Raw genomic sequence first — 15054 nt, 5'->3', positions numbered from 1 at the left:
AAATCTACGCATAATATCCTTATCCAAAACTGCATCCAAATATTGTCTGATTCAGTACTTACAATAGCTTTATACACTATATAAAATGAGGGGCAGATGAGTGCTATAAATGAATGCATTAGTTTTTTTACCTACAGTATCCATCTATTTAGGGTATTTATAAGTCACCAATCACCTTGGTATTTAAGTGTTGTATCTCACAGACTTACTTTCTGCTGTAGGACAAAGCTTTGGCTTATTTCTTTGAGCAGATTTCTCCTGATAAATGTGCATTCACATCACCTAAATAGAAAGCCACTTTGGTAAAAATGGCAATCACTGTAAGCTTCACTGAGGTGCAAGGACAAAGTGGTGTGGGGAGACAGTGCCATAACTCCTGACCAGGGTCATCTTAAAAATTCTTAGGTTATCAATCAAATGTGCCTAAGTGCCACAGACAACCTGTGGAACTCTTTGACAGAGGATGTTGTGAAGGCCAAGACTATGACAGGGTTCAAAAAAGAGCTAGATAAGTTCAGGGAGGATAGGTCCATCAATGGCTATTAGCCAGGATGAGCAGGAATGGTGTCCCTAGCCTCTGTTTGCCAGAAGCTGGGACTGGGTGACAGGAGATGGATCACTTGATAATTACCTGTTCTGTTCATTCCGTCTGAAGCACCTGGCATTGGCCACTGTTGGAAGACAGGATCCTGGGCTAGATGGACTTTGGTCTGACCCAGTATAGCTGTTATGTTTTTATGTAATAACCAAATGTTGGCGGTAGGAGGGATCAATTTTCTCCCTCCCTATTCCTCCCATCACCTCCCCTGCCCCAAATTGTCTGTCAAATCCCACCTTCACTCTCATCAAAAGAACCCCAAACCTGCTCTTTACTCTTGATCAGACCATGGGTTTGAGCATACATTTTATGTGGCTCCACAGATATTGTTTCTGCTGCTTCTTTTCAATGTGCCTTTGTTCCAGACGCTAGGTTTCCTTCTGGAATCTAGGCCTTTAAAACAGTCTTACTCTCCAATTCAGTCTCTTGACATTCAAACTGCATCTCTGTAAAGCCCCTATTCAGAACTGCTCCTCCAATGGATCCTTCTTATCCAGCAAGAGAAGCATAAGTCCTCAGATCATTTCTCATCAGCTGCCTCCATCAGTGAACCTAGTTGGTTTCCTGCTCACATTGCCCTGAAACCTAATATATACTGAGCAGGTTCCCAAGAATAGCTCCTGCTCTGCCCATTTTCCCAACTGAGCCCTTTAAGTCACTAGAGGCTGCTTTTTCATGGCTTGTAGGTCTTTAAGTGCCTTCAGCAGTTAGGCAAATTCCCAGAACTCAATATGGATCATTTTGTAGGTAGGCTGGGAGATATGCTTTCCTTTCTAGTGTTATTCCATCCTCATACCTAATGGTACTATCAAGGTCTCTCTGTCATAATTAGTAAATATGCATGAAATTATCCCACTATTCTCTTTTCCTACCAAGCAAATCATTAATTAACATTACAACATTCACCATTTTTAAAAATGCTGCAGCTGGGTAGTTTGTTATGTTGATATTAAGTAAGTTGTAACTGTCTGGTTTCATGTTTTTCCATTCTGAGAATATGAAGATAGACATGATGGAAACAAACTCAATTAATGTGGTCTATGTATTAAGTCTGACACATGTCATGCTGTAATATGCCCATTATGTCTGACATATTTGAGTAAATACATTTACTTTAGAGAGTCCTGAAAAACTGTGGGCAGATTAGGTGAGGGCAATAATGAATTATCAAGATAAAATGAAATCACATAACAAAACAAATGACAGTGAACAAATTGAGGCTGTCCATTTAGTAAAGAAAGGTGATTGAAATTAAAATGTGGTTAGGAATAGGTACAGTCATTCAGAAGTTGTTCAAATTTGGGGAAGATCCTGGGACTCCTCTGCTAAGGTGTGTGTTGGGCTCTAAAGAAATCCTCTCGTCATGAAACCTCCATGCCTGAGAAAGTAACTTATCAATGTCAGTCTTAATTTTTTTCGTCAGTCCATTGATAGAATTTGAGAAGAATCATTTAGCAATCATCTTATCACAGACAGTGGTTGGTTGATTCATTTTACACATGATCAGATAAAGGAATGATATTTGCTTTATCTTCCCTTTCAGCACTCAAGTAAGGCGATTGAATACCTAAAAGTCTCTACAGATGAGAGAGCGCTAGGTTACTGGCTGTAACAACACTGGTAGCATTGAATCAATTTCCAATCTGTTTCTGATGTATTTGGAATCTGTACTCTGAAGGTGTTATGTTTAATGTGAGAAATAGTAAGGGGTCACATGTTCAATGAGTCATTTATATGTGAACAGTGGTACCTGTAGTCATGTACTTATTTGCACACCCAGAATGCAACCTGTTTTCAAAAGCCCTAAGGGCGCACACATGGTTGACAATTAAGCCTTACAAGAACCCAACCATTGTGAGTTTGTACACAGGTTTTAATGCGAGTGCTCGCTGAACTGAGACTTTGTAATGGGGCTACAGCTTATCAGCCACATTTGCAGCCTACTCGGCCACTGTACCTCAGCAGGTTGAGTATTAATAAATGTTAAAAATAAACTATTTACCTCTTGCAACATCAAAGCCTACCAGACCTACATACGTTCTAGATGATGTGGCAGGGTGCCTCATGCTCTCTCAGTCATTTGGCATAGTACGAAAGGGTAGCCCTATGGACTCATGCACAGATTTACAGAAAGGACAGAACTAATTACAGGAAGAAGCCATTCAGACTAGTACCTTCACCTGCTACTATACTACAAAAGCAACTACTGTCCCTGCCAATTCCTTTGCTCTGTGTTCCCCCATGAGAGGGCACTTTTCAAAATCTCTGCACCACTCAGTCTACAGGCACAGAATTTTTTGGCTATGCAGACAGGTGGGGAGCTGTCATGTTCCATATGCTAATAATAACATATGCTAATTATGTGCCAAGCAGCAGTGCAAAATATGCCACGCAAAAGGGATGGGTGTGCAGACAGTTGGTGGATTCCAGTGGTCTCTCTGTAGTTTTTTTCCTCCCTCTCAGATCCATCCCAGAACAGGTTTAATATTATCTCAGTGCCTGTTGCTCTTCATGCCCCCCCCCACAAGTGTCTTATATTCTCACCCAGCCAGCATTCCCTGTATTTCCCCCTTTCTTCCTGTCTCCAAAATCTCCTTTATCTCCCTCTCTGTCATGCATGTGACCAGTGTACAAGGGATCTCTGCCTATCCATGACTCCCCTGCCCATGTGAGTGTTCCCATCCTTGGGATCAACATGCAATTTGCAGAGCCTTTAGAAAGTGTGTCTGCAGATACTGTGTGCTGCCTAGGCCATTAACTATTGTTTGGTTATTGAGTGTCTTCTGAAAAGTATTTCTGAAGTGATGGTATGAAGGAGTCTGCAATAATGGAATGTAATTTTATGTGTACATTTGAAGATGGTGGAGAATCTTTTATTGTGAATAAGAAACTAGCATGAATTTGTATCTCCTAATTTATGTCAACTTACCTTCTTCACAGTCTGGCAAAGACAAATAATTTATTCCTACTTCAAACGGATAATACACATAACAGCTCATAATTGCCAAGTCTCCTGCAGCAACGCTATGGTATACTGTTTAGCTCTCCTTTCTGTGGAGAATATTAATATCTTGGATCAACATTTCCGTGTTAGTCACAATGATTTGCTGTTCATTTTATTTTTTGTCATTACATTTATCCACCTGGAAGTACTAAATTATGTAATTGGAATGATAGAAAACCTGATGTTTCCTACAGTTATATGCAGGTAATACCCTGATTAGTATTCTGGATACTTAAAATCTACTATTCTTCAGGATTTAAAATACCATTTAAACACATTGGCCCAGAGCCATAGTTCAGAAGTCACTGGAGCTATATTGATTTACATCAGCTTAAGATCTGGCCCGATTTATCCTACTTTATATCATGCATATAGAGAATACAGTACTTATCCCAATTAGTTGGGGTAGTATAAGACATTATTCTCCATATAAATATGATTTCCTTATATTTTAGACTTTTCACTTTAGAGATTATTGCTTTTGGTTAGTACATATTTTGGTTAAAACCACTTGTGGACGGACACATCTTCGTCTCTCTGTATGGAGCTTTGGTCATGCGTTTCCCATTAACGCTACTTCACATGTCTGTAGTGGAGCAGAGGGAATATTACAAAACATTTTCTATTGATGTTTGTTCGGGTTTTTTTCCAATTCACTTCACTTGTGCACACACTGATTTTCTGTTCTGTTTGTACAAATGGTGGAATGGGTTTTAGGAGCATGTATGTTCCTGAAAAACAAATTTTAATCTTGAATGCTGAAATATGCTTGAAGTGCAAAAAATGAATTTCAAATTTTTATTTTTTTATTTTTTATTTTAATATGTAATTCAAAATTCACATTCTTACCAGTTAGTTACATAACTCATTCAAGCCTGTCCAAAGCCTATTGAAATCAGTAGCTGTCTTTTCATTGACTTTAATCAGCATAGCACAATTTCAACAGTAATCTCCACGAGCATGAAATATTCGCTGAAGAAATTCATGCGTCACTTTGAATATTGAATATATCTGAGAATTTCACAATCTGAGGACCATTCATAAACAGAAAAAAAATCAAATTTATTTTTCATTAATTATTTGTCTCTCTCCAGCCTCTAGCAGGCAGAGTGGTACAGTATGCTGTTCCCAACCACTCATGTTAATGATGTTTTTGAAACACCACCTAGCATATATATTACAGACATTTGTTATGGGGAAAACACTTTCTGAAAGAAATCAGTATTCATTGTTTTGGCTTTAGATCATGACAATTTGTCACCAACTGCTGCTTTCTGTTTACACACAGTTAGCTTTCAGATACAGTGATTAGAATATCATCTGGTCTGGAGGAACTGAACTTGTGTGCTGAAATAAGAAAGATTATAGCTCAACTGAAAGTCACCCAGAAAAGTCTGTTAACAGGTTTTCACTACATTAATTGGGAAATAAAGCCATTTAGTTGCACGTGTGTGTGTGTGTGTGTGTATATATAGTTATTACATTACGGTTAAGTAAAATCACCCTCTGGGCATAACTAATAAATTATTTAAAGCCTCATTTAATATTTATATAGCTTTTATTTTAGCACTGTTTTGTGCTATTAAAAACAAATCGGTGATGTTACTAAAATAAATATAGTACATTCTCTTTTGCATTTGCAATATACAGAGCTTCTTGTGCACATCTTTTATAAATGACTTCATAGTGCCTGAGACAAAATGTATGGACTCAGAGCTCTGTCACTGCTCTTGTCTGTTCACTAGCAGAAAAGTGAAGGAGGCTCTCCTAACGTGAATGAGACCACGCGCCAGTTACACAAGGTTCCTGCAAGAGCATGTTATCAGTGGCTCCCAACCTTTTCAGTCAAGTTTCCTGGTTTATCCTAGACTAAGACTTCAGCAATACCAGTCAGTGAACTCTGACTTCCACCCTCAGTGGTACTAGGGTTGAGACTGAGGTTTGAACTGGTCACAACTGAATGTGAGTAAAACCAGAAAACATTTGCTAGGATTCAGTTCATGGCCTCTATGTCAGTGGCGCTCTGTTTATCTATGTAGATATGGCCCCATCACTATTGTATCTGAGTGCTAAACGTGAATGGCTTTATTCTTACAACTCTCTTGGGAAGTAGGGGAGTATTGATAGTCTCATTTTTAAGATGGAGAACTGAGGCACAAAGGGCAAGATTTTTTTAAGGTGTTTAGGGGCCTAACTCCCATTGAAACCAATGGCACAGAACTCAATGAGAGTTAGGGGCCTAAATAGCTTTAGAAATCTGAGCCAGAGAAATTAAGTCCCAGATTGTAAAGGTATTGAGGCATTGCTCCACTTGGCGTTGCCATGCCTAAGTCTCATTTTCAAAAGTGACTTAGGTTCCTAAGTCTCAGGCTCTTTATAGAACAGATTTTAAAGGTATTTAGGCACCTAAGTATACAGTTAGGTGCCTAGTGGATTTTCAAAAGCACCTAGTGCCCATGTCGCATTGATTTCAATGGAAGTTAGAGGCCCAGGTGCTTTTGAAAGTCCCACTAGGCGCCTATGTGCATCTTTAAGTGACTAAATCCCTTAAAATTCCTGGCCTAAGTGACTAGCCCAAGGTCACATGCAAAGCCTGTGGCTGAGCCCCAATCTCCTGAGTCCCAGTTTAGTACCTACATACGCTGACTATCCTTTCTCAGGCTGCGGTACTACACGTTTGAACTATGGAAGCATCAGGAATAGCCACACTTCTGCATTGCTACAGCAATAATTTATCATTTCTTTTGCTTAACTTGGATTCATCCTGTACATTTGATTTGAGGATTTCACCTTCTCTTCATCTATTATTCATCAGTTGGGAGTGCCTAAGCACACTTGCAAATCATTAATGCTGATTGGCAGGTGAGAATGTACAGCCAAAATTATGTATAGTCAAAAAGGAGGAGTCTGATCCCTTCCAAAACAAACCCATTTCTACCCTGACCCTGTTCACATCCTGTAGGTGCAATTCAATTTTGTTAAAAATTCACAATGAGTCTTACACACAGAGCTAGAATTTTCACCTTACATCAATTAAAGGCCCTACTATTCCTGTTAAGGCATATCAAACTTGTTATCCTAATGTCTAATTTTCTTGGATAAAATGTAAATCTTTTCCCAGTAAATAATTATAACAAATTGGAGGAACAACTAATGTTTTGGGAAAGATAAGGAACAAGTGCAAGTGTCCATAAATAATTTTGTTTTTACAACTTTTGTTCTTAAAAATAATTGACATTGCCCAAAAATGCCCTAGGTAAATCACAAATGAGAATACATGTGATGAAATCCTAACAAAACTTCTGTTGATTTGAATAGGGACAAGGATTTCACCCATGATCCCTGTCCCAAAAAGCTTACAATCTGTCTTGTCATAATGCAGGAAGAGAGATAACAAAATGGGAGAGGGAAGATGGACAGGAATAACAGTATATGGTAAAAGTCAGCATACAATATGGTAGAGCAGAAGATTATTATTATTACTTGCTATCAATATTCCAAATAAATGTGTCTGACTTATTGTTGTAGGCAGAAGTGTGTCTTTGGAGAGGTAGGTGAACAAAGAGAGGGTAGTGGTCTGGTATTTCCACTCAGACTGGAAGTTCCATGGATAGGGGTGTCATGGGAAAGAGCATGCAGATATTTGTGGGAGAATTGTACAGTAAGGGTATTGAAGTTGGATGGAATGCAGAAAGGCAGGAGAAGGGGTGAGACAATAAGAGGCATGGTTGGATAAGTGGGGAAGGACAAATAAGGACCACAACATAGTTTTATAGAAAAATTTTAATTATAATTGGATCTGAACTGCAACCCTGATTTGAGCAACCCTGAGTCTGGGCAAAGCTCATATTTAGATTAATCAGTTTGAAGATACAGGGCCTGATTCTTCTCATGTTCCCTGGTATAAATTAGGAAAAACTCCATTGCAATTAATAGGATTACATCAGTGTAAAACTACTGTAAGTGAGAAGAGAATCATGTTCATACAAATCGTTACCTCTAATTCTCCTCTGATTTTTACCTACAGTAGGCTTAGCTTCTTCAGGTGTGCATATTGGTCATGCTTCTAATCCAGACAGTAAACAACTGATGCATTCATCTTTGACTAATTATATCAAATGGTAGTATAAGCCCAAAAGGAATAATCTGCTTGAAAACTGACATCAGTTTGGCAGAATTATGTACATTTTTTTTGTAGTTACGTTAGCACTGCAGATGAAGAGAAGGATGTGCAAATAAAGAGATCTGTTCTGCCATCTGTAGTTTAAATTCTTCTTGCCAATACCACATGTAGTTTAAAGATGTTTATTAACTGGTAAAGCAGTTTTGCAGAGATCTATTTACACTGGAGATATTATTATGAAAGAAGAAAGAGTGATAATTAATAATCTGGCATGTTTCAAAATACCAAAAAAATTAGTTGTGCTCATATCTGGCTCAAAAGCCACATCATATCATCTGCTGCATATGCCAGTGTAACTTTTAGAGACAGGATGAATTTCTCATGCAAAGAAAGAGCACTTGCAGAATATTTTGGGGGGCTTCATTTTAGTGGTTTGAATATGTCTCCTTCATTTTCAGTGCAGTCATTCACCCCTGTGAAGACAGCCCACACAAGAGTTATGTATCACTTTAAACACTATTTTGAGGGCTAAGTGGTGAGCAGAATGGGTCAAGAATTTTCCATAAACTGTTTTTCAGTGGTAATTTAGGTTTTTGACTAAATGAATTTGATTATGAAAAGTGTCTGCTTTCTGTGAAAAATTTTGGGTTTCTTGTCAAAACATTTCAGCCAAAAACCAAAGGATTTCCACCAAACACTTTTGGGTTTTTGGCCAAAAATTCAAAAATGTCTGTGTGATTTTTTCCCCACTAGTTCTAGTGATGTGTGCCCTCTACTCAAGGGTAAATGTAACCTTTTTTACATAAAGCGAACCATTAATATGAAAGAAATTAAGACCCTGTGGGCCAAGGATAGTTGTGGTTACACTATCCAGGAAGCCAGGTTTAATGAGAGCTCCCTATATACTGTTTGAACACAGATTCTCTATGTCCCTAAAAACATTTTGTTATTTTTTAAGTTTAGATAGCCAATGTGACAATCTACATGACTTGCCATTAAAATTAGCTCTGGTAGCCAGTATAGTATACACTTTTCCTAGTTCTACTACAGTTATAACTGTTAAAGGAATTCTGTGCTTTGAAATAGAAGTAATGTTGTTTGTTTACATTAAGGTAACCAGCAAAAATGTTTGTGTTAACCTTGTGATGCCCTCTGATTCAGAGCTGTTGTGATTAGCAAAGTTTCCAGAAATCCTGACATGTTTGGAGAAGTGGGATTGACTTTTGACCATCCTCTGTCAATCTTAGCACAGGTCAATACAAGACAATGCTTTGATTAGGGCATGCTGGAATCTAAAACTAGAGAGATATAACTCCTTGTCTGCACACATGTCCAGAAACATATATTTTGTTTATCCAGCAAACACACAGACATACACTTACCCTCAAGCACATAAATAGTCCCATTATTTTGAATATGGCTATGTACTTAATTGCTTTGCTGATCAGGGGCTCATTCATTTTATTTCAAATGTAAGGCACTCTAAGGATTATTTAATCATTATTATATATGCATGCATGTAAATGCATCCCCAAACTTGGTAATATTTAGAACTTACACTGCTTTATATTTTAAAAACCCTACAAATATTTTTAATTAATTGGAATTAGACTCCTATTTAAGGAATAATTGAGATCTGTTCAGATTATTGGCTAACTCCTCAATAAACCAAACATCTGGTAAGAATTTATGAGTGGAAAGTGAGTCTTTGATCCACTATTTTCACAAATCAGATGTTTTGGAAAGCTCTACCAAGAATCCAGAAGAAGAGAATACATTGCCAATGCCTTTTTTTTTCTGAATAAGAATATTTTTGTAAATTATTGGAGCAGTGCATCTAAGAAGCTGTACTGAAAGGCTATGTCATCACTTCCATTATAAAATCCTATTTTCAGAGATTCACGCCTTCTCTAAGGTTGAACTCTGGTTTGTGGAAGCTCAACCCAAGAGTGCTTCTTTGTACCTAATCTCAAAGTTATGTAGGCCCTGATTTTGCCTCTTTACTCACATTAAATAGTACTTTACTTTGCAGGCAGCCTCATTGAAATCAGTACTTGCAGAGTAAGGTACTATTCATATGGATAAGAGTGACAAAGCCAAGCCTTGTGAAGAGGCTCCTCCATGTACATGCTTTATTTTTTTTTTTTTCATTTAGGAGTCCTTATTTGGGCTAAACTCCCCTATTTACATCAATGTGGTATTTTAACCTGAGAAAGGACAGAAGCATCAGGCACTCTGGGTTTCTTGTTGTACTGTTCATCTTGTCTTCTTTTTTCAAATAATGATTTCCCAAATTGCACATTATCTGAAACCGGAAACAAGAGGTGTCTTATGTAAGAACCTTCTTTTATGTAATGTGATTATTTTAAAACAACCCAGGAATTTGGCCAGTGATGAGTTCTGTGAATGTGTTGCTGGTATTTTAAAGAGAAAAAATCTAATCATTTTAATGTATCCTACACCAGGCCTCATTTCTATACCAGGATGAGGTGTCCTAACAAGATGAAATATTTGTCCATGGTTGCCAACCTACCCTGACTAATCCTTACTTAGGGAGATGCATGGATTCTACCGTCTGATTTTTAAGTAAGCAGTGTACGGGGCATACCATAGGAACACAGGACTTGTCAGACTGGCTCCAACCCGACATCCATCTACTTCAGTAACTTATCTCTGACAGTGACCGGATGCTTCAGAGGAAGTTGAAGGACTCCATAGAAGGTAGATGTGGGATAATTTGCCCCCATGAAGGTCTCATTTTAATAGCAAGAGATTGGTGTAAATCCTGAAGCATGTTTTATATCCCTTACAAAATTTTTCTATTAACATTAACATTAGAACTCTAGATATTCTTGTTTATCAATATAGTCATCCAGTCCCTCTTTAAATCTTGCTAAGTTTTCAGAGACCTATTTCAGACTATAAAATATGCAGTTGCTTTTTGTCTGCAGAGGTCTCAATGCTGTTACCACAGGACACTAAAGTCCAAGGTTTGTCAGACTACAGTACCATGATGTCTACCTTACCAAACTAGGGGAATCCAGACCAGACTGGATGATCATCTTATCTATGAAAATGTGGAAGTTAGACTGAAATTCCTACACATGCATAACTGTTCAGTCAATTCTTAGATCAGAGAGCATAATGGCCAATGCCTTATGTAGAAGTAACAGCTTGTGGGAGGAAGCCTCGCTAAACCCAGAGGTATTCCTCAAGTTGTGCCATCCATAGGGAAATATGGAGATAGTATTGTTTGCTGCCTGTCACAAGGTGTCAGAAGGTCCCCTTCTGGAGTGAGGAGGTTTGTGATCTCCTGTAAATGTCTCAAAGTCATGGGCCTATTTCTGTTTTCAGTTTGGAAGAATGCATCTGCACAGGAGTTATAGTGACTTTTGTTTTGTAGGCAGAATCAACTCCAGGCAAAGGAAAAATTCTTTCAGTATTTCAGAGACTGATTCTTGACTATTTGGTCAGTAGTATGGCAGATGGTAAGTCTGTGATCACTATAACAAAGTCATGCCTGTGGAACAGTGCCTCTCTTCCCTGAGGCAAAAAATACAAATAAAACAAACCACCACCGCCTCCCTGGCAAGTATGCCAAATTCCTTAGAGGGGAAGACTCCCTAACCATAGCAATTAAGCTCAAATATGACTCCTTTTGGCACATGAATGTTCTGCTGAGTCATTTTATATCTTTGAGTTTGATTATGTAACCTTACACATACTGACCAGCACTTAGTAATGCAAGTAGTCCAACTGAAACCCCAGTACAGGGCTAAGAGAACCTAAAGGAGTCATATTTGTGCTTAAGCAGTTTGGCTTGGGAGCCATCCCTGATGAGTGTTCCACATACTTTGATTTGGCAGTTGCCTCATAGAAGTTAAAATCCAGCACACAGGAATACTTAATACTCATTCACTTAATAATGCAAATCATTCTTCGGGAAAAAACCCACACATCTATGAACAATAGTTTATTTGTATTAATAAAATAAGCTTTCAGGTATAAAGCAGTAATGCACATTGAAAAGTTAGCACACTACATAGGAAGTTGTGATGTTCATTGTGTTTAGATCTAGGGACAGATTATAGCTTGTTGAGTTCACATCTTTTTGGAAAATCTTGCCACCAGTGTCACAGTGGGAGCTTCTGAATACTGAGCCCTTTTGAAAACCAAGATCCTGTGGTGGGTGCTCTGCACTAAAAACCTGGCACTGAGCTCCTTTGAAAATCTGTTTTACAACATAGCATCTTTTCCTTTTACAAAGATGGTTAGCCAGATACAGCATTCTACAGAAGATTTTATTTTGGTTAAAAGTATTTGTTTATTAAGTGGGACTTACTTTGTGCTCCCAGGTCACTCTCTCATCTAATCAATTATTTTAGAAACAGTTGGGGACTTCCACTTTTCAAGAATCTTTTTTGGCAATCAGCACAGTCCTTACTAGTCATTTATCTTGATTATGAGCTCTATCTTTCATGGATGTTAGATTTCCTAGGATTTGTAAAGATGAGTCATGAGGAAGAGGGATTCTCTGGCACGAGTTGTGTTCTTTCTTGAAGCTATTCCAAAAAGAGTTGATAGTCTTTCACTTCCAATTTTCCTGTGTTGAAGGCCACTGCTACTTTCTTGCATGATCAGCATCCGTTGTTTGATTTGAGTCAAGTACCAGACATCGGTGTGTTGTAATTAGGAAGGACTGACTGTTGTTTCTAATATAGAATATTTTTAAAACAACGTGATGGAAAAGAATGGCTGTAAATGGAAAAGACGTTACAAGATGTGTGCTTGATCTTACAAGCTCTTCTTTTGCAGAATTCCCAATGAAATTGGAAAGCAGGATCAGGCCCGATAATAACACTGCAGACCATAAAAGGCATGCTGTTAAGATATTTAGGGTCCAAAATATGGTCTTCTTTTTATCCCTCCTAGTTTATCCCATGTCTTTGCTGAAGCCCTGGAATTCTTTCCATTGTTATCTGATCTATACCTCTCCAAACTAAGATGCCTACATTAGTCACCATCCTTCCAGCTAAGTAGAAATTAATGGAAATCGCTTCTTCACTCCTGTTTTTCTTTAGTTGGTAGGAGACCTGTCAGTAAATGATGTCTGCTTATTATCCATGGGGTTTCTAACCCCTGCTAGTCCATGTAGCATGTTACCAGGATTGACTCATTGAATGTAACTTACCTGAACACTGTTACAATCTGATAGGAACAGTCCACAGAATTCTAAGTAGCTATGTTATTGTGGCTTTAAAAAAAAAACAGAGCAATTAAAACTAAAAAAGAGGGAGGATGGATCAATTGTTAAGGCTCTTGCCTGCCTTGTCACAGGCTTCCTGTTTGATTCTGGGCAAGTCACTAAGGCCTGGTCTGCACTAGGAAAAGAGGTCAGTATAACTACGTTGCAGATGGGTGTGAAAGATCCACACCCCTGAACAATGCAGTTAAAACGACCTAACCCCAGTGTTGACAGTGCTAGGTCGACAGGATAATTCTCGCTTCAACCTAGCTACCTCCTTTCAGAGGGGTGGAGTACCTACACCAATGGGAAAACCCCTTCAGTCTGCATATATAGCATCTTCACCGAAGGACTACAGAGGTGTAGCTACTCCGCTGTAGCATTTTAAGTGTAGACAAGTCCTAAGTCTCTCTCTGTGCCTCAAATCCCCATCTGTAAAGTGCGGATAATGATACTTCCTTTCTTCACAGTGGTGTTCTGAGGGTAAATGCATTCAAGACTGTGATGCACTCATATACTACAGTAATTAGCGGGCATATAAGTACCTGAGACAGATAGATAAAACTACTACTTCTCTGACAAGAAACTGAAAAAATAAATAGCCACCTAACAATTTTTGGGGGAGTGGAGGGGAGGTGAAGATAAGTTCTTATACCAATATCAAGTTAAGATAAAAATAGTAAATGAAAACAGCCATTATTGCAGAAGCAGACAGGCAAAATGTGTAAGGGAGAAATGTTTTCAAATAGTAGAAATGCTGCAGAGGAAAAATAACAGAACATGACTTGACAGAGCACTGCTAACTATGATGGTGTTAAATAGCAAATAGGAATATCATAAAAAGATCAGTATATAGGAGCATAGAAAACAGAGATGGAGAAGATCTATTAAGTCATATTCTCAGGTTTCAGAGTAACAGCCGTGTTAGTCTGTATTCGCAAAAAGAAAAGGAGTACTTGTGGCACCTTAGAGACTAACCAATTTATTAGAGCATAAGCTTTCGTGAGCTACACGAAAGCTTATGCTCTAATAAATTGGTTAGTCTCTAAGGTGCCACAAGTACTCCTTTTCTTTTTAAGTCATATTCTGTGTGTCCTACCAGAGCACAGTTGCTTGCTACCATATACTCTCAAGTCCCTTTTCCAGTATGGTTTTAAATTGCTCAAGCAATGGGACTTCCACCACTTCTTTGGGGAGTATCTGCAACAGCCTGATAGATCTTGCTGTCAGGATATGTTTCCAGATATTTAACCTAAATTTTGCTTAGTTTCAAGCCATTAGTCCTAAAGCTTCCTCCTCGGTATTTACGCTCTTAAAATATAGGTCAATTGCCATAATACCCTCTCAGGATTGTTTGGCCAAGCTAGGTATGTCAGAGGGGAAGACTATGTGAGTGAATAGAGAGGGAGGGGATAGGATTATGCAGCTGCATCCCATCCACCACGTAGGGGAGCCACAGTTGCATCCCTTATCTCCACTCCATGACTGCTATGGTGGAGCCGAACACCACTCATTTGAGAAGACACAGGGGGAGGGATTTAGTGTGAGGCTTTGAGTCATGTCCCCCTGTCAGGAATTTACCAACTAAAACACTTGCTTCCCTGATCAGCAGTAACTGCTCCTCTGCAATTTGAATAAACAGTGCATAGGGCATGTGTGACTAGATAACATCAGCTGAGCCAAAGTGTAAGAAGGCAGGGATGTGAGCTGTCTTGTCATTGCTATGGGAGGCCTGTGGGGGAACCCTCAGAGGCTGATATCTCCAGGTAACCCTGTAGATCTTGGTCATCTGCAAGAATTGGTGGTATGACTTCTGGCAGTGGCACATTAGCACCCCTTTCCTTCCTCGCGGAAGAACAAGCTCCTGTTGTACATGTTGCACATGGGAAGGAGAGCACGGCACTCTTAATTCTTTTACTTTTTCCTGTAAGCCTACCCCCAGCCCTTAATCATGTTAATGGTCTTCTCTGAATTCTCTCCAAACTGTTAAAATATAATGTAGCTCAAAGAAATTCGTATCAACCATTAAGAGCAGTAATTAGTTTCTAGTACATGCCTTTTTAGCCATTGTCATAACAAGAGTT

At 38.7% G+C, this 15054-nt stretch overlaps 1 protein-coding gene across 1 annotated transcript in view; it reads left to right on the top strand.

Moving 5' to 3' along the window:
- The window catches only part of NCKAP5 (NCK associated protein 5), a 568803-nt gene that overhangs the window by 508272 nt on the left and 45477 nt on the right, over window positions 1-15054 (top strand). The window lies entirely within an intron of this gene.

This window comes from Lepidochelys olivacea, assembly GCF_965140295.1.
Source record: "Lepidochelys olivacea isolate rLepOli2 genome assembly, chromosome: 11".
In the NCBI taxonomy this organism is placed as follows: domain Eukaryota; kingdom Metazoa; phylum Chordata; order Testudines; family Cheloniidae; genus Lepidochelys; species Lepidochelys olivacea.
This window is presented reverse-complemented; position numbering and strand designations above follow the sequence as displayed.